Below are 19,137 nucleotides of genomic sequence, written 5' to 3'. Positions count from 1 at the left end.
GAGTTGTAATCCAATAAAGTAATAGTTGTGCTAGAGAAGATTGGATAGCAATGCTAGATTGTGTACATTTCTGCTCCTATAATTAATCCCTCATTTGTTTACTTATTTATGGCAACTCTGTGCCATCACAGAACCAGAGTTCTTTGGGTGGCTTACAATGCTTTATTGTTCCACAAAATCCTTGTGTTTGAAGGGACCCACTGGAAAGTTAGCTGTGGAGGCTCCATGAGCTATGTCTCAAGATGAAAGGCAATCTGGGCTTGAATGCAGTACTAACAGGGAATAATTATTGTTTGGGTTATATTTTTACCCTGTTGTTTGCACATGGGAGCTAGGGCCTGTTCCAAAGTGCTGAACTTGAAATGGAAGGAAACAGCTCTAGTTCTTGGGCACCTCTCATTATCCACTTCCCCACTTATCCACTTATCATTATCATTATCCACTTGATGGGTGCAAGCCTAAGTGAAATAGGAAGTTGGTAACAGAAGAGAGACCTGGTACCATGCTGGCTTGGAGATACCATTGCTGGCATTTCACAAAGGCTAAATGAGCTAAACGTGTCTGTCAGGGAACTGACATCAGAAGGAGAGGTGGAGGCAAGGCTCCACAGCGATGCAGGAGAGGGGACCAGCAGGGGGGAAGGTATTCAGTGTAACACCGGTAGGGAAGGGAGGGAAATGGAGGATTCGGAGAGAGGTCTCCAAGACCCTTCACCCGAGACTAGTGGGGAGAGTGCGGACACGCCTCTGCCTTCCCCTTACTTGCGCAGACGAGTTCCGCGCAGGGAGAGTAGGAGGAGACTTGGCGTCAAACAGCTCTTATGCTGGAAGAGGTTCAAGAAATGCCCACTGACGGATTCTGCAAGTGACTGACCAGCCACGGAGTGTGAGCTGTCAGCCAAAGCATGGTTGGCCAGGCAATCTAACCAAAACGGAAGGCAACTTACGCACAAGTAACCCCTTACAACCATTACAGTGTCGATACCTTTGGACTAACTGGCATTGATGAAGTATTTGTCTAGCTTATGGATATATGACGTGCTGGCTTGCCTTGCACAAGAATGCTACTATCATGGTAAAAAACTTAGCATGTGGAAGTACCAGAATGTATGAGTCCATAGCTGGTCCACTGAGGTGTAAAGGGGTTTCCCTTGAAAAGTAAAATGTCCACAACTCAGCTTGAAAAATGTGTTGTGTTTATCTATCTACCTATTATCTACTATAGTTCTACTGCAGATTTCTAATAAGTTTAACACTCAGTGCTTGCTGAAATAAGTTGTTTTAGAGGCAGGAACTGAAAACCCAATAACTTTATACAGGAAAATAAATATTACCTGTTGACTTTCTACCCATACATTAAATCCAAATCTGTGATGCCAGGTAAACTGGCCTTAGTTCTTGAAATTAGATTTCCCTTTTAGTTCTTGCACTACAGCTTTAATTTTCATTTGTGTCTGTTATAGTTCAGTGAATAATCCCAAATATTTAACTTATTTCAGTGGGAAGGCTGCCTCAGGCCATGGCTTTTTAATGGCAGATGAATGAATGCAAGACTTGAAGCCAAAAGAACACCAAACAGATTGGGGGGGGGGGACCCGCATTTCAACCTGGCTTTTTCTTGAAGTGCATGCTTCTGTCAAAAATAATTGTACTATGAAGTAATAACCACAATTAAAAGTATCAGTTAGGGGATAACTTCAATAAACAAGGGGCTCTGGTTTCTTTTATTAAACCTGTATGCTCTTTGACTTGTATACATCACATACCACATGCAATGACACCATTAATTAGTTCAGACTTAGCATCTGTAGGTTGCTTACCAGTCCAAAGATAGGAAGAGTTCAAAGACAGAATGACTTCTTGCATTGTTCAAACCATATTGACAAGTATTGCCCTGTTGGACTGAAGTCACTTTCAAGTTAGTAGTTTGAGATTGCAACCTTCCAGGTGTCTGGGTATAGTGGACAGAGAAACAAAATATATTCAAGCAGAGCGTCATACTCACTGTGCCCAAATGCTGCAACCATCAAGTCTATATATCTGGAAGTAGATACTCATGAACCCACAAGGGACTTCATTAGAAATTAATGCAGATAGGACCAGGTATCCTATGGGAAACCACTGAACAGTGTCTTTTGTGTGAAAGCTGAAACTTTGAAAATAAATTTCAGTATCTTCGTTACAGCAATCAGTATTCTTTATTTTCATGAGGATACTTGTTTTAAATTTGTTGCTAACGTTCCTTTGCCTGTACTTGAGTTACAGAAAGTTACATCGTAGCTTGTTCACTCCTCATACAGTTCCTTCTGATTTCTTTCCTCAATAGTTAGCACATGTTTTCCTCTTGCTTTGGAGAAAGCAGCTAACTGTCCTAGGAAATGTCTGTCACTGTGGTGGGATGCACACTTTTTGCAACATTTTGCTCTCCAGGAAGGCCCCGAGACGCATGGCTCCAACTTGCTTTCCCTTCAATGCTGCAGACCAAGCTGCTCTTTCCATTCAGAGTTTCTTCCGATCCAGCCTCAGTCAGCACCACGTGGACTTTGCGCACATGTCTGACTGTTTACAAACACCCTCCCAGAATTCCCAAGAGCTGTTGCGTAACAGTCTGGCGGGTGCAACAGTTCGTGAGTCGGCAGCGTTCACCCGCAATGGTCTACTTTCCCCTCCATTTTTACTATCGCCCACAGCCATCATAACTTTGTTATAGGCTGGTTGGAGTATTCCACAATACTCAGGGTTCTTTTCCCTCCCTGCTTCCCCCCCCTTAATAATCTCCTTTTGTTTAGGCGACATTCAGCTCTGTAGCTTACAGCAAGGTCATCTGCGGTGAGCCAAAAATAGAAGCTTCACCGCTTGACAAAGAACTGGAACCAGCCAGTGCAAACCTTGTGTGCCATGGGGAGTAGACGTAGTTTCTGCTTTCCGAAAGGACTAATAATCTGCAGACAACTGCAAACATATGAAAGTAATGCTGGGTGCGTCCTTGCTATTTGGATCTATGGGGGGAAATGCTAAACACTCGAATCAGCAGTCTTTAACCCAGGCTGGAGTCATGCACACACAGTAGGGCTGCATAAATCGCACAGAAGAACATGCTGTAGCAGATTAGCTGTCCAGAATTGTAGTCTAAACATTTTAACTCTTCCAACCAAAAACGCAGGCAAACTTTTTGCTACTGCAGTGATTTTCTTGTTACGGTTTTAAAGTGCTTTACAGGTGTGAGGGGTGGTAAGGTGGGATGCGGGTGGTGTTGTGGTCTAAACCACTGAGCCTAGGGCTTGCCGATCAGAAGGTTGGCTGTTCAAATCCCCACGATGGGGTGAGCTCCCATTGCTTGGTCTCTGCTCCTGCCAAGCTAGCAGTTCAAAAGCACACCAGTGCAAGTAGATAAATAGGTACTGCTGCAGTGGGAAGGTGGGAAGGCATTTCCGTGTGCTGCTCTGGTTTCGCCAGAAGTGGCTTAGTCATTCTGGCCACATGACCTGGAAAAACTGTCTGCGGACAAATGTCGGCTTCCTCGGCCAGTAAAGCGAGATGAGCACTGCAACCCCAGAGTCGTTTGCAACTGGACTTAACTGTCAGGGGTCCTTTACCTTTTTTTTAAGGTGAGCAGGCTGCGACACATTCATAGTTGTTTGAGCAGGGTATGCTGTCAGAGATTCAAACAGTGTGTCACATATGGCGGCACCAACTTTCAAACACCCATTTCATGCACCCATCTCAGAACATATTCATTTTAGCCAGCCATTAGAAAATGCTTTTCACAGGTGCAAAGACCATCATGCAGCTATCCTAAGCATGCTTACTCAGAAGAGAGATGTGGTGGCTGCAGTTCTCTTTAATTTCTTGAAGGTCTGTGAGAATGTCTCATGAAGCAATACCTGGTACTGTTTGGGAAGGTGATTCTCCTTTTCTCCGATAACTCTTGGAATCCTCCCCCGAAATTCTACGAAAATACCTTCTGGAAGATTCCTCAAGCTCAATATCATATGAGGTGGCCAAATTTTGCACTTTAGCAATCAGGAAGCGTAAATCTCTTCTGTTGAATGGCACACTGCGAAGTTCCCTTGTGTAATTTTTTTTTTCTTCTGATGTTGTTGTTGATTTCCTTTTGTTTGATCTTGTGGTGTTCTGTGTCACTGGCTTTTGCCGCAATAAAACTAACTTGAACTTTTCTCCGATAACTGCTTGGATCTCATGAGTAATCCATATTTCTCAAGGATGGAAGCAGCTTTGAATGCTGGAGACGTAGGCTCACTCATAGGATCCAATCAGTTCTTGGATAAATGTTTGCAGTAGAAAGAAATTCTGTTACCAAAGGGGGGTTTGTTGTCGTTGGGTTGTTGTTGTTGTTGTTTGCCATCCTCCTCTTGGCACCCCCCGCTTTCACTTTCCTAGAATCTCCAAGAATTTGTGGGCAAATGAGAGTTATAATTTTGAAGTGAGTGGGGTTTTTAAAAATCTGTTTCCTTCCGCTGGTTTTGATGCATCTATGTGTGCGGGGGTTGTTTTTGTCTGGTTGGTTGGTTGTAATTCACTTTGGATTGCCTTGGACCAGATAAAGCATCTAACAAATTAATTAATTAATTGGAACACCCTTATTCAATGGGTCTTGCTTCCAGGTAAGTGTACGCTGAGGTTGTAACGCATTATGGTTAAACCCCACACTTCTTATATCTCTTCTGTTGAAACTTTATTTCTTGATTGCTGAGAGTTCTAGAACTCTTTTCTCTTTGATTTTCCAAATGACATGTTACCTTACTGCAAAAGAAAAAAAATATTGTTGTCTTTTCTAAGGTTCTCCCTTTGTTTTAGTTTGGGGCGGGCCTCGCCTATTTTCCTTCTTATTCCTGGCTTAAACGGTCTGAAGAAATGCAAACTCAGCAGGGCTTAGCAACGTTTTAACTCCATCCTTTTCTCTCCTCTTGCAATAAAGGTCAAAAGCAAATGGGATTCGCAGCTGCATTTAAATTAGCTTGGCAGAGGCAAATCTATTCACTCCCCCCCCACACCTTTTTCCATTTGCCTGGATACATTAGTAGAACATTTAATGTACATGATTATGAATAACATTTTCAGTGAACCCCTTCAGCTGTTTTTCAAAAGGAAAGCTTCTCTAAAAAAGAGGGGGAGTGATAGAGCTTTGTTTGTGTGTTTTCCATACAACTGTAATGCGTGGAAATAGTTAAATGTCTCCTCCTTTAAACACTGAAAGCCTGGTTCTGTGCAGCTGCATTTATACTGTTAAATGTCTGTGTATCCTTGTGGTACTCATATCATTTCTTTGCCTAGTGTATATATCAAATCAACCAATGCTGGAAGTAGAAAGCACAGCTCTTGGTCCCTGAATTGAAGAGACTTTGCCTTGAAGTTCTCTTTGGGAGAAAAATGCCTGGCAGCATGAATTGATTGACATTTGTGGGCCATTTGTGGGCACCGGTGATGAAACTTGCTAGGGCAAAATAGACTGGAACATGCTGGTCTTCGCCTTGCAGCGCAGCTCGGATGTACAAACACTGTAGTGTCAGGGTTTACCTCGAAAGCAGGCGTTCCAGGTCATTCTGATGTCTCGCAACGTGGCTTCGCGCACATGGCTGTAGTGTTTACAAACACGATCCCAGAATTCCTGAGGGCAGTTATGTAACAGCTAGCAAGTGCTGTATCAGGCTCACTAAAATGACCTGGATCACGGATGTTGGCGTAGACTCAACAGAGCAGTTGGGCGGGAGGTGGGAAAACACACATGCTAGGAAAATGCACGTTGGGTATGTGAGCACATAACTTTACTCATGCAGCCGCTAACTAGCCTGAATAAGCGTTTCAGGCAACTCAGAATAAATTTGATGGCGCTTTCTTCATCGTCGTAAGCTTCCGTTTCTTCGAGTGTGTAGTGACTTGGAACATTTTATAAAAGTACAAAAGGAGCTCGTCTTGTGACATATTCTTCTGAAAGGACTTGTCTCAGATTCTTTATTAGAATCCGTTTGCCACTTTTACAATTCCATGTTGGAAAGAACGGGTATTGGTGGAAAATAAAAAAAGACATTCATTCCACAGTTCCACATATGGATTTCATATGCAGAAGACTTTGTATGCATGGAGCCGTGTAATTATCTTTGTGCAATATCAGTTGTGGATATCAGGGTTTTGCACACTTCCATTTTTAATTATGAAGACTGTGGGATCTTCTCAGGCTAATCAACCACTCAGTATGCCATACATTAAGTTTGTAAATGTGCCATGAATATCTTAGAAAAGGAAGTGGTGTGCGTAGGGGGAGGGGGACAAATCCTACTACCCCACTTAAAGGGGTGAGTAAAAAAAAAAAAGGACACAGACTTAGCCAGTTACTCTTCCAATTAAGGATCAAAAGCCTGAGTAAATAGAAGTGGTTTTGCTGGGCCTAAAAACAAACAGTGGGGGCATCCGTGCTGCTGTGTGTAAGATAATGATGAAACTGTTGGCCAAAATGGGTCCTTAATTAGACAAACAGTACTTATTGAGCTTTCTCAGTGCATGCAGGATGACAATGAAGAGTGTGTGCTGAGCTATTCATGAGACCACATTTTGTTTGGATTCCCACCCTGAAGTGAGTGCAGAATTTTACTTTGCAGCTCTGTTAAGAATGTGATGCATATAGCATCCTTAAATTGATGATGCCCATGATCGAACTTCTCATGTCCCTTAATGAATGAACAGATTTTCTTGCTTTGTTATCTGCTACATTTGTACCCCACTTTTTTCTCTAAGGAGCTCAACGTGGCCTACGTAATTCTCCCCCTCCTCATTTCATCAATGATGATCACTCACTGAGCACAAGGGAGGCTGGGAGGCTTCCCATTGGGTGATTACATGAATCACCAGAAGGTTGCATGTCCAATGCAAGACATTCCCAGAAACACTCTTGAGAGTGGGCAATTGTTAATTATACCACATCGTGACAGTCTTTACTCTTAACAAGCCATAAAAGTAACACTTTGGGATGTAAGCGAAGCATGATTTTTTTAAAATTTGGGAACAACTGTGGCTCTGTTGTCAGAAATTGCTTCTCATTACCTATCTTTTCTTTTTTCCAGACTTGTTTTGTTCAGATTCTCTAGATTTATACAGGCTTTGGAACTGCCAGTCAAATCTGTGCTGCATCTTTTTAGTTCACCTCCTGAAACTGAGTTGGCTCCTATGTGTTTCAGTTCTTGTTTCATAGATATCAGATAACAAGTGGCAGTTTAATTATTGCCACCCCATGGCATTAAGCTAATTTTAAATGCTTTACTCAGCTCACTACACTCTTTTTAAAAATACACTCTGACTAAAACCACAGCCAAACCCTTATAAAAAAAAGTTTTCTTAAGAAAGAGACTGGAGGAATAAAACAAGCAGCAAGCCATTGCACAGAATTGAAATTCCATGCCCGCAGTTCCCTGCCCACTTAACTGAGAGCAAGCCCCATTGAACTGAATGAGTCTTACTTCTGAGGAGACACATACAGCTTTACATTTTGCATTAACTGGCATACAGAATTCAGTTAAGAATGGTATCTTTCTCAAAGTGTTTTCCACGTACAGTGGTACCTCGGGTTAAGAACTTAATTCGTTCTGGAGGTCCGTTCTTAACCTGAAATTGTTCTTAACCTGAGGTACCACTTTAGCTAATGGGGCCTTCCGCTGCCGCTGCACGATTTCTGTTCTCATCCTGAGGCAAAGTTCTTAACCCGAGGTACTACTTCCAGGTCTATAACCTGAAGCGTCTGTAGTGTCTGTAGCCCAAGGTACCACTGTAATCCAGTCAAGTGTGTGAAGAAACTCCTGAAGTACTTCTCCCAGGGTATGAATCTCTCTCTCTTTTAAAAAAAAACAAAAACAAAACAAAAACCCAAACCTTTAGTTTTAACTTTGACTCAAACAACCTGAAAACAACATCTTCATGTAATTGACAGATTTCCATTCAAAACATATGAATGGACCCAATTACCATTCTATCCCCCACCCCACCCCTGTCTTATGTTAGGTACTACAGTTCTGACTGCCATGGTCAGACAACATGATTGCCTGAAGGGGCACCATATTCTTTTCTTTTCTTTTTCTTTATTAAAATTATTTATTTATTAAATTTATATACTGCTTACTTGAGGGAGAAAAACTCCAAGCACTTTACAAAAGCCATATATAAACAAACATTAAAAGCAAGTTACATTAAAAAAACACACACCACAAAACCAGTAATTTTAAAACAATTTAGCAGTGGGACAGTGGGTCTGGCTGCTAACCAGAAGGTATGTGTTTCGAGCTGTGGGCAGGATTTCTGCATTTTAGGAGGTTGGACTTCCAACAGGTGTCCCTTCCAACTCTACTATTGCATTATTCTGTCAAAAACATGTGTTAACATTGCATGCTAATATTACATATAATGTCTAGAATCCCAATGGTTTCCACAAGTTTTTGGAATGGTAAGGCTGCAGTCCTAACCCCACTTAACTGGGTGTAAACCTAATTGAATTCAATAGGACCTACTCCTGAATAGAAATGGTTAGGATTGTGCTGTGAATCTACTAAGACAGCAGTCCCCAATTGTGGGTCTGTGGACCCCGGGGGGGGGGGTGTTGTGTAACCCACCCAGGGGGTCCGTGACACATATCCATCAACTGTCTGTCACATCCCATTTTTCAGAGAGCATGCTCTCACGTGAGAGTACAGTGCCCAGAAATGTGTGAGGTTGTGGCCAGAAGCGCATCTCATGGGAGATCATGGTGCCCAAAAATATGTGTTTAGGGACCACTGTGCTCTCACATGGCTCTCATGGCTCTGGAAGACACACAACCCAGTTTTGTGCTGGGACATGCAGCATTCACATAACCAAAACTGCCACCAAGATATCAACATTTTCGAAAGTAGAGGGTCCATGGCTTGACTTTTGAAAAAACAGGAAGTCTACAATAGTTTGCCAATTGGGAAACACTGTGGTTAACAAGATATAGTTCCTGACAGTTCTTATCGCAAAAGTACTACAAAAGAAATGCATGCTGTTTTGAGATGAGACGGTAAACATATTTCTGTGAGTAAATATATGTCTGTGTGTTGTGACTTGAGATACAATCTGCAGGTTGACTGGATGGCTGTTTCTGCATAGGGAAGGATATTCCCTACATGTAGAAGAGTAGCATTTTTCAGGGAGAAGGCTAGGTGTGGCAACTTGTTTTCTCTGTGCGGTGTTTTAGAACAGAGAATCAAGGAAGCATGGGAGTCCTTGCTTGAAGTGTTACAGACCACTTGTTATTATTTCACCAGTATTATCATTATTGCAAAGCCTGATTAACAATGTGAGGTGGCTATAATAATAATAATAAGTAAAAATGAATGCTCATGAGGACTTTGCCCCTTGCACTTAGCTGCCAGAGTGCTTTGGAGATTGTTGGGGATTCTGCAGAGCTTAATTTTTAGAGAATAGGATTGATAGATGTGCAGGACATTGGGAAAGAGGTTTCTGCCGGAAGGCAAGCACGATGTGTCAGTTTAGATTAATATCTCAGAATAAATACAGACGCTGTCATGGGTTTGTCATCTAAACAGTAGAAGAAAGAGAAATCCTGAATAGCTGGTTTAGCCGAAGCCGCACCTAAGAGCTGAATTATTCTTCCGCCTTTGCTTTTGAAGAAGTGGATCTTGGGTATTTGAGGGCAGAACTGAGAGACTACTTTGTAATTTTGTATCTGTGGAAGAATGTTGCTTGAAAGTGCATCAAGGCATGGCAGGACACAGCAGTGGCCCATAGGCCTCTGAGTTGCTTGACTGATGCGAGCAAAAGTTCCTGTGCTTCAAACAGAGATTGAGTTCAAGAGGAAGAGAGGATTCCTTTTTGGAATACAGCAGTCTTGAGTTGTAAACCTCTTATTTCTGAAGTTCTTCACTGCTGAATGACTCCGGAGTAGTCCTCAAGAAGTGGTGCATCTGACTATCTGAAAAGAATGTATTGCCTTAGATAACCTTACTTCAAAAGAAAAAAGGGGGAGAACAGCAATGGAGCAGAAAAGAAGGAAAACTGAAAAAGGAACCCTTTTGCTGGACTTTGATAAACACTGTGTGTAGGGCAGGACCCGTGGCTTATGCCATTGCTTCCTGAGGGCTAGGGCAGAAATCACTCACTGCTTCTTGCTGTTGTTGTTTAGTCGTTTAGTCATGTCCGACTCTTCGTGACCCCATGGACCAGAGCACGCCAGGCACTCCTGTCTTCCACTGCCTCCCGCAGTTTGATCAAACTCATGTTCGTAGCTTCAAGAACACTCTCTAATCATCTCGTCCTCTGTCGTCCCCTTCTCCTTGTGCCCTCCATCTTTCCCAGCATCAGGGTCTTTTCCAGGGAGTCTTCTCTTCTCATGAGGTGGCCAAAGTATTGGAGCCTCAGCTTCACGATCTGTCCTTCCGGTGAGCACTCAGGGCTGATTTCCTTCAGAATGGATAAGTTTGGTCTTCTTGCAGTCCGTGGGACTCTCAAGAGTCTCCTCCAGCACCATAATTCAAAAGTATCAATTCTTCGGCGATCAGCCTTCTTGATGGTCCAGCTCTCACTTCCATACATCACTACTGGGAAAACCATAGCTTTTACTATACGGGCCTTTGTTGCTTCTATGGGTATTTAAAAAACAAAACAAAACAAAACAAAACTTGATAGTACTCCTCCAATAACCAAACAGTATGAAATGTCAGTGAACAAAATGACTGCATTTAAATAGAGAAGACAAAACGCAGTGAAATAAAACTGCTCAGGACTGCAATACCTCAAGGACCGCTTCTTCCCATATGAACCTGCCCAGACCCTGAGGTCATCTTCTGAGGCCCTTCTTCATGTACCTCCTCCTGAAGAGGTCAGGAGGGTGGCAACAGGAGAACAGGCCTTCTCTGTGGTGGCTCCCCATCTGTGGAATACTCTCCCCAGGGAAGTTCACCTGGCAACTTCATTATACACCTTTAGGTGCCAGGCAAAAAACGTTCCTTTTTAACCAGACATTTGGTTGGTCTGATAGACATCCTATGCCCCTTTAAAATGTGGCTCTTTTGATTATATATATTGTGGTTTTTATGTTGATCTTTTCTGTGAACCATCCTGAGACCTCCAAGTATAGGACGGTATATAAATTCAATAAATGATAATAAAATCTAAACTTGAAGTCACCATTAAGTAAAGCAGGCTGCTATTTGAATTTGAATTGCTGCTGATAAAGTATTTAAAGGTTCCAGACCTCATCCTTTATTTGGAAAGAAGACTTGACATTGTGTTGTAATTCTAGCCTTCACAGATGATCTCCTAGTAAATTGATTGTGCACAATATGAGACCTTTAAAATTATTCATTATGTAACAGTGCAGGAGAGGAGCACCTATCTTGTTCCCCATTGTCTCAAACACTTCTTTTGCAATGCTCATGAGATCTGGTGAATGAATGATTATTAAAATGAAATAGGTTTAAATTTGCTTTTAAAAAAAACACCTCGGAAAGTCCCTACTTATGTAGTTTTTGTTTGCTTGCTCTGTGAATATGCTAAAATAAGAGAGAGAGAGAGAGAGAGAGACTGCTTTTGCAGTAGGTATATTTATGGATTTGTTACACATTTACACATTTATGTTTCTAAAGAGTCAGAACAAACTCCAGGATAATCCATCAGAGTTTAAAATAAAATAAAATCAGGAGAAGTTCTTCTTTGCAGCCCTTTGTTCCCCGTTTTAATATTTCATGAACATGTGATATTGTTTTAAAGCCATGATGGTCTTATGAAGTTTAATATTTAAAGCAGATGGCTGCTTTAATAAGATGGTTACTATGGAAACTGTGCTGTGAATGCTGTGGTTTGTGTAATGTGTGGTCTCCTTACTAAACAGCTGAAAGGCTCTTGAAGCAGATGCTCAGAGAGGTGGTGTAAGAGAGAATAAAAAGATAACATGCCCACCTGAATGGAAGCTTTTATTTTAAGTGCGTTCTGCTTGAGCTGGACAGTTGATTTTTCTGTGGTTTGCTAAGGATTTCCTTGAAGCTACATGGAGTATGCGTGGAGGTAAGATTGATATTCTAAAGAAAGCTCTGTTCTGCTGCTGATGCATTACTGTATAATAGCTGGACAAATTCTTCACATGCATACACATTCCTACATCCGAGAGATGAAGGAAAGAGCAGTATATCCATTCTTCCTATTGTTGTCATGCCCTACAAACACAGCAAAGGGGCTGGCTGGAAGAACATATGTTTTGCATGCAGAAGATCTCCGATTTAATCCTTGGCTCCTCTCGCTGCTCAAATGCCAAGACTAGGAAAGACCTCTCCAGGAAACCTTAGGACTACAAGTCAAACAATTCAGTGCTGGTGTATATATACTCTCTGGGTTCTAGGGATTATGTTAGAAGATGTGGGGGCACTTCCGTAGCAAGCAGTACTGCCTATTAACGGGCCACAAATCTTGTTGGCAATCCTTACAGTAAATATGAGTGTTCAGGTTTAGTTTATGTGCACCCATAACTTCCCATGTTTAAGTCTGACAAGCAGCACGTCCAATAACTGTATTCCATTTAATCTTGTGCACAGTAGTCCTGTTTGGGTGTTCAGTTCATATTTTACATGAAGACAACCGCATGAAGCAGCATGCTGACAATTTCCGTCTTCCCCAGTTTGTGTTTTTCTCCTTCGACTCAGCTACATTAGTCAAAATACAGCATTATCAATGTGTTATAACACTGTGGCACCAAATGGCGCTGTAGAGATGAAATCGCAACTCAGTGATATTTTCAATTGTGAGCTTTACAATGGTTTTTTGCAGAGCATATTCAGAGCGTTTATTTATTTTTTAGTCCTTGACAGCCTTCTGTGAGTTGCAGGGCAGCATTCTGAAGTAAGGAGATTTCTGTACTTTTGGAGGTTCCTAAAGTGATTTAGGTGGAATTTACATATATATGAAAAATGCTGTGAAAATACATTTTTTAAAAATGCGCTTGTGTGTGTGTGTGTGTGTGTGTGTGTGTGTCATTCGTTCACCATCGCCATCTAGTGTCACATTTGTATAATGCACTTAAAACACAGTTAAAACGTTATATTTGCAGCTCTGTAGTTAAGTCCTTAGAACCTGGAGGCCAGCATGTCCTCGCTGTCCTTCATGTTTTAGTCTTCACCCAAGTGAACTGAACACCCAGACAGGGCTAACATGAAGAGGGGGACATTTGATATCTTATACTTTTTTTGGAAGGTTATGGAACACGGACTTCTGCATAGAAACTTACTATAGCACGGGTGCAAATTATTACTATGGTAGGGAAGGGACAGGGATTGCTGCCTTACCTCTGCTGTTGCTTGCTACTAGTCTGACTGTTGGATTCAATTTGACCTGATTACTCTGTCTGCAGCTTTGTATCTGCTGACAGACACCAGCTTACTTCAGATCCATGATCAAGATGCACACATTTGCGGAATGAATTGCTGTCTTGCAGACTGAGATCACTGGAGGTACTGAGATAGGTGTGTATGAAACGGCTCATCTGTTGTTATTGTGTGGGAAATCCATGACTCTTAGTATGAAGAAACCTCAAGCCATTATATGGTATGTTGGTGATACATGCATTATGGGCTGTATAATTGAATCTTCAGTAGGGGCAGGAGAACATTGGCAATGTAGTTACTGCAGTTGACCATGGCTACTGTTTTCTGGGGAAAGAGAGAAGCTACTGTACTTGCAGGTTTGTTTCAAGATTTGGATCTGGAACACAATATCCCATTGTTTCCCAAAAGATGGGTCACAGGCAGAACTTCCTAGCAAACTCAGTCTTCAGGAACTAGGAGTGGTGGCTAGGATACAAGGGCATCTGCTAGCATTTACTATCCTACCAACTCCCTGGAAAAGACCCTGATGTTGGGAAAGATGGAGGGCACAAGGAGAAGGGGACGACAGAGGACGAGATGGTTGGACAGTGTTCTCGAAGCTACCAGCATGAATTTGACCAAACTGCGGGAGGCAGCGGAAGACAGGAGTGCCTGGCGTGCTCTGGTCCATGGGGTCACGAAGAGTCGGACATGACTAAATGACTAAACCACAACAATGAAATCCTGAGAAACTGGAGGAAGGGATAATAATCATTGCTTTTTAAGACACCAGTCATTCTTACACATGTACTGGAAGAAGCAGTATAGATCTAATTCACAGCTCTCATGACTTTACAATGCCACAGCACATCTTTGAATGAAGACTGAGCAAAAGGAGGTTTGCCTTTCACTTAAGAATTTACATGCTTGCTCCCAGGCCTTGCATATTTTCATTGGCACAATTCTCTTTAGGTGACACAGGGTGTGAACGAAGTGGGAAAGCAGGTAATTGAACAAAGCCCATGCAGTGCTGCACATATTGGTTTTTTTTTTTTTTAAAGACTATGCCATTTTAGTGCCAGCACCAAAGAAATCATTACACTCATTGTATATCTACAGGGTGCTGTCTGGCACAACTGTCTGGCACAACTGCACCGGGGGCAAACGGCTTCATGAACAGTTTGTGCTTTCCTGGAGATTACCTTAAAACTTGCTTGCTGTGATCTTGATGAATGAAGCTGATTATATTGGGCTAGGCACCACATGTTTGAAAGCAGTTTCAGACTCTGAGACTTCGGAAAATCAGTTGTGGCTTGTTTGTTTCATTTGGTGTCACTAACGTGGCTTGGAAGACATGTCCTGGGTTTGCAAGAGACCACTTGTGAACTGGATCCGTGCTTATCTGCACCAGTGAGAGACTGTGGTGGGGAGAGTAGGCTAACAATAGCACCCCTTGTGACCACAGGGACATGCAGTGTAGATGGTGTGTATAAAGAGTTCCTTGGCTAAGGTGGCTTTCTCACTTCTATATACTTGTGGCTTTCTGGCTGTGCTTGGAGCTTCAGGCCACATCAATCACCAGCCCTGCTTTTGACCAACTCCATCTTGTCAGAAGAATAGTAGGCTTCCCCACCCCTAGATTCTGTGCTAACCACCAATTTATCCCACCTTAACCTCACCACAATGCTGCAATCAAGGCTGAACTGTGGTCAAGTTCACTGTACTGCAGAAGCATCAATGTTAGATTTTCATGTGGATTGAGAGCAGTGGCATGGGGTGAAATTTTTGGCAGGAGAACAGTTAGGGCCACAGGCACCAGCTTGCAAGGGTGATGGGGGGGCGGGATGATGTTGTACCTGTGACATCTTGATGTTGCATGTGTATGCATCACGTCCCCCTAAGTCAGACAGAAGCTTCCTGAGCTTTGGGAAGGAGGTGCCCGGGCTCTGACAGAGTGCTGGAGCCCTCCTGCCTCCTCTCCATTTGGGAAGGTGGAGGGAGGGCTCTTGGGGCTGTCGGCAGATGCGCCGAGTTGCTCCCAACATTGGGGGAGCCATTGTGCATGCATGACATCCCACATGTGCTGCCTAACAACCCGATTTAACTGCAGCTAGCAGGGAAACTTAGTCTGGATGTTCACACATTAGAATTGGAGCATTTGCTGTAGGAATCCCATTGAATCAGCTTACAGAGGGACAGGCTTGCGGAATCTACTTTATTTCTAGAACTCCATGATCTACCAGGAGGACGGTGTAGAAATTTTAATTTTAATTATTATTATTATTTTCAGTGAAGCATATGGATTTGAATTTTCTTGCGCCTTTTTACACTGGTACATTGAATTACAGTGGTACCTCGGGTTAAGAACTTAATTCGTTCTGGAGGTCTGTTCTTAACCTGAAACTGTTCTTAACCTGAAACACCATTTTAGCTAATGGGGCCTCCTGCCGCCACCGCACCTTCAGAGCACGATTTCTGTTGAGGTACTATTTCTGGGTTAGCGGAGCCTGTACCCTGAAGCGTCTGTAACCCGAGGTACCACTGTATACACTAATGCAAGTCATAATTGTTTTTATTATTTATTAGTATTTTTATTTTAAGATGTCATAGATTTGGTCTTTTTCTCTCAAAAAGCCATTGAAGATAGTGAGAATCAACGTATTTTGTGGCAATGAATGCTAGAAGTGTGAATTGCGTTAAGAAACATTTCTTTTTATTTGCTATAAACCTTCTTCCAGTCAGGTTTACTGAATTACTTGACAATCGTGGCTCCACCTTAATGACTTTATCTAGCTTTCTGAATTGCTTTGATATTATATAGTCCTGCTCATTGTTAGAAACACAGTTGTTGTTGCACAAGATAGCTTAATCCAAAATCCACTGGGTGCAGAAAGGCAAGAACACCTAGTTTCAGTGGGAATGGGTTGTTAGTCTCAAGTCATGCTTGAAGGAAGAATATCAACAAGACACACACACACATATACACACGGGGGGCGGGGCGGATATGTTCTTATTGCTTAAGGCCGGTGAAGATTTTTTACAGATGACTTGAGCTAAATGCCAGAATCTAAATTATTTGGGACAAATTCAAAAAAGGTAGTCGTGGTTGTTGTTTTCACTGCAACAGATGAGGAATCCGATGGAGTATTATTTGGGACTCTTAATATTTCCTGCACTCGTTTTCTGGCAGTGTTTTTTCATGAAATAATAAAACAACTTACATGATGCGAGTGTCCTATCTAGAAGTTTGTTCGTAAGTCACAGTTAAAAAGCTTTTCTGACTCCTTTTGCATCACTTATCACTTCAGGGAACAACTAATATGAGGCAAGAATATCCACAGATATCCTAAGAATACCAATTTTGTCCTCAATGGAAAGTTGGCTCATGAATCTCAATTACCAATTAAAAAGAGTAAAATGTCCACCTTTTGGAATGAAAAGAAAAATCACATTAATATTTGTGATGTGCTGCTTAGAAAAGCAGAACTATTCAATTAAAGCAACTTTAAACGAAATATCCAAACCACTGAAAGCACAGCTGAATCTGTTAAAATTGTACTCAGAGATGAGTAAGACTCTCCTTTACTAAGCTCTCTTTGGGGGCTCAATAATCAAGCGAATTGTGACTGAAGAGTCTTTCCCACACTTCCAGGCTGACTTGTGATGTTAACTCCACCAGTTCGATCGGCATAGCTGTCAACTTTTCCCTCTTCTTGCGAGGAATCCTGTTTGGAATAAGGGAATTTCCCTTAAAAAAGGGGAAACGTTGACAGTTATGTAGATCGGGGGTCTGCAAAGCATCATGTTTTTATGAACTTAATAGCTCTATGTTTTCCCTATGTTTCTCTAGGTCCATGAGCTTTGCAAAAAGTGAGAATTTCAAAAAAATGTTGCCCCCAGAGCTCTGAAGCATTCTAATTCTTCTTGTTAAAAAACATTATCAGGTGGTTGTTTTTTTCAAAAGTTAAAAGTTTCATTATTATTATTTTATTTTTAATCCTATGATGCTCTGCTTTTACTACAACAGCAGCAGCAGCAGCAGCAGCAGCAACAACAACAGTATTCATCACAACTTCATAGGCAACATTTAAGACAGCCACAAGTTTTAAAGCCTATTGGAGGACAAAAACAAGCATTGGAAATGCCAGTGTGAAACTGTAGAGTTTAAGAAAATAAACAAACAGAAATGTTCTCCCTCCTCTTCTGCCTGTGTGTGGAAGGGGGATGGCGGTGTATTTTATTTCACTTACTTCAAATTATGGTAAGCCAGTTCTGCTGCAGGGCCATGGACCTCTTCCCCAAACAGCACTCTGGTGGCATCACTGAATGGATACTGAAATGAGAGCATTAATCTTAACTTTTGATTTCAATATAAACTTCATATAGTGTACTGTTTGGGCAAAAACATGTTGAGCCACCCCTGGTTTTTTTTGTAAATGTGCAGGAGACTAATAGTTTCCCAAATATGTTTTAGCTCAGTAGCCATAGCTCAGTGGCAAGCTTTTCGTGCTTGTCATGGTCACTTGTGACATCTTCAGCTAAAGGTAGCAGGTTATGGGGAAACACCAGCCTCTACTCAGAGAGCTGATGCCAGTCACAACAATAAATACTGGGCTAGACGGGCAGATAAACTGACCTGCTTTCGGGCAGCTTGGAACGCATCCATTTCCTTTTGCAGGAATTGGAGACCTGCAACAAAAAAGATACTTCATGAGTCGATGCTTCCAAGGATTGATTTATGCAACTGCTGACCTCCCTCTTGATAACACATGACCTCATTTATCATTTTAGTCACGACACATACTTTTCTCTGTCCTTACTTGAACCTGGCAGGCTTCTTTGTCCAAGCCACTGTTTAATAAATTAGCCTGCAGTCAGGCTTATCTGATTTTGAAGAAACTTGTGCATCAATTACAAATGGAATTGTGTTTCAACGGCTGGTCCAAGTCATGCAAATCTAGATCTGTACCTGATGCACTTCCAATTGAGCGTTCATAGGGTGGTTTCATTGGCCAACATTCCAAACTCAAGGTAATGAATTATTATCCATGTTTTTACTAAAGCAACTGCCAAAAGATCTTCTATGATCAGAATACTTTCGTTGTATTTTTTTTTGGGGGGGGGACGGACCTGTGAATATTACCATTTACCTTGAAGGTAACTAATATCTAAAGGTTGTTACTGAACTCTCATCAGTCCATAGTAGTCCAACAGTACTTGCAGGACAGCAAATTAATCACTCCAAACATTTATATTCTGTGTTCTGTCCTTTATTAAAACACACACAAACACACACTTCTGTGTATCCTGTACATCAAGACAAAAGAGCAAGCATCTATTTTCATATACCCCAATAATAACTATGAGTAGGGTTAGGGATGCGGGTGGCGCTGTGGGTTAAACCACAGAGCCTAGGACTTGCTGATCAGGTCGGCAGTTCGAATCCCCGCAACGGGGTGAGCTCCCATTGCTCAGTCCCTGCTCCTGCCAACCTAGCAGTTCGAAAGCACCTCAAAGTGCAAGTAGATAAATACCGTATTTTTCGCCCTATAAGACGCACTTTTCCCCTCCAAAAATGAAGGGGAAATGTGTGTGCGTCTTATGGGGCGAATGCAGGCTCCTTGGCTTCAGCGATAGCAACGCGAAGCCTCCGAAGCCTGTGCTCCTGAGGCTTCACGTTGCTTCCACTGAAGCCAGGAGAGTCTGCTCTTTGAGGCTGGCGGTGGGGGAAAGCAGCGCTTCCCCCATTGCCAGCCCCAGAGGATGGGGGGCAGCGGGAAGGCGCGCGACGCCTTCCCGCTACT

At 42.2% G+C, this 19,137-nt stretch overlaps 1 protein-coding gene and 1 long non-coding RNA gene across 3 annotated transcripts in view; one reads left to right on the top strand and one right to left on the bottom strand.

Moving 5' to 3' along the window:
* Positions 1–19,137, top strand: part of TET2 (tet methylcytosine dioxygenase 2) — a 74,244-nt gene that overhangs the window by 9,814 nt on the left and 45,293 nt on the right. The window lies entirely within an intron of this gene.
* Positions 7,563–18,430, bottom strand: LOC309350499. Its single transcript, XR_014160440.1, has 3 exons — positions 17,970–18,430; positions 17,584–17,666; positions 7,563–7,842 (listed from the first exon to the last, which is right to left on the bottom strand). It is a non-coding gene; the product is annotated as an uncharacterized lncRNA (long non-coding RNA).

This window comes from Podarcis erhardii, assembly GCF_964252035.2.
Source record: "Podarcis erhardii genome assembly, chromosome: 9".
NCBI classification, from domain to species: Eukaryota; Metazoa; Chordata; class Lepidosauria; order Squamata; family Lacertidae; genus Podarcis; species Podarcis erhardii.
Note: the sequence above shows the minus strand (reverse complement) of the source record. Positions and strands in the feature narration are given on the sequence as shown.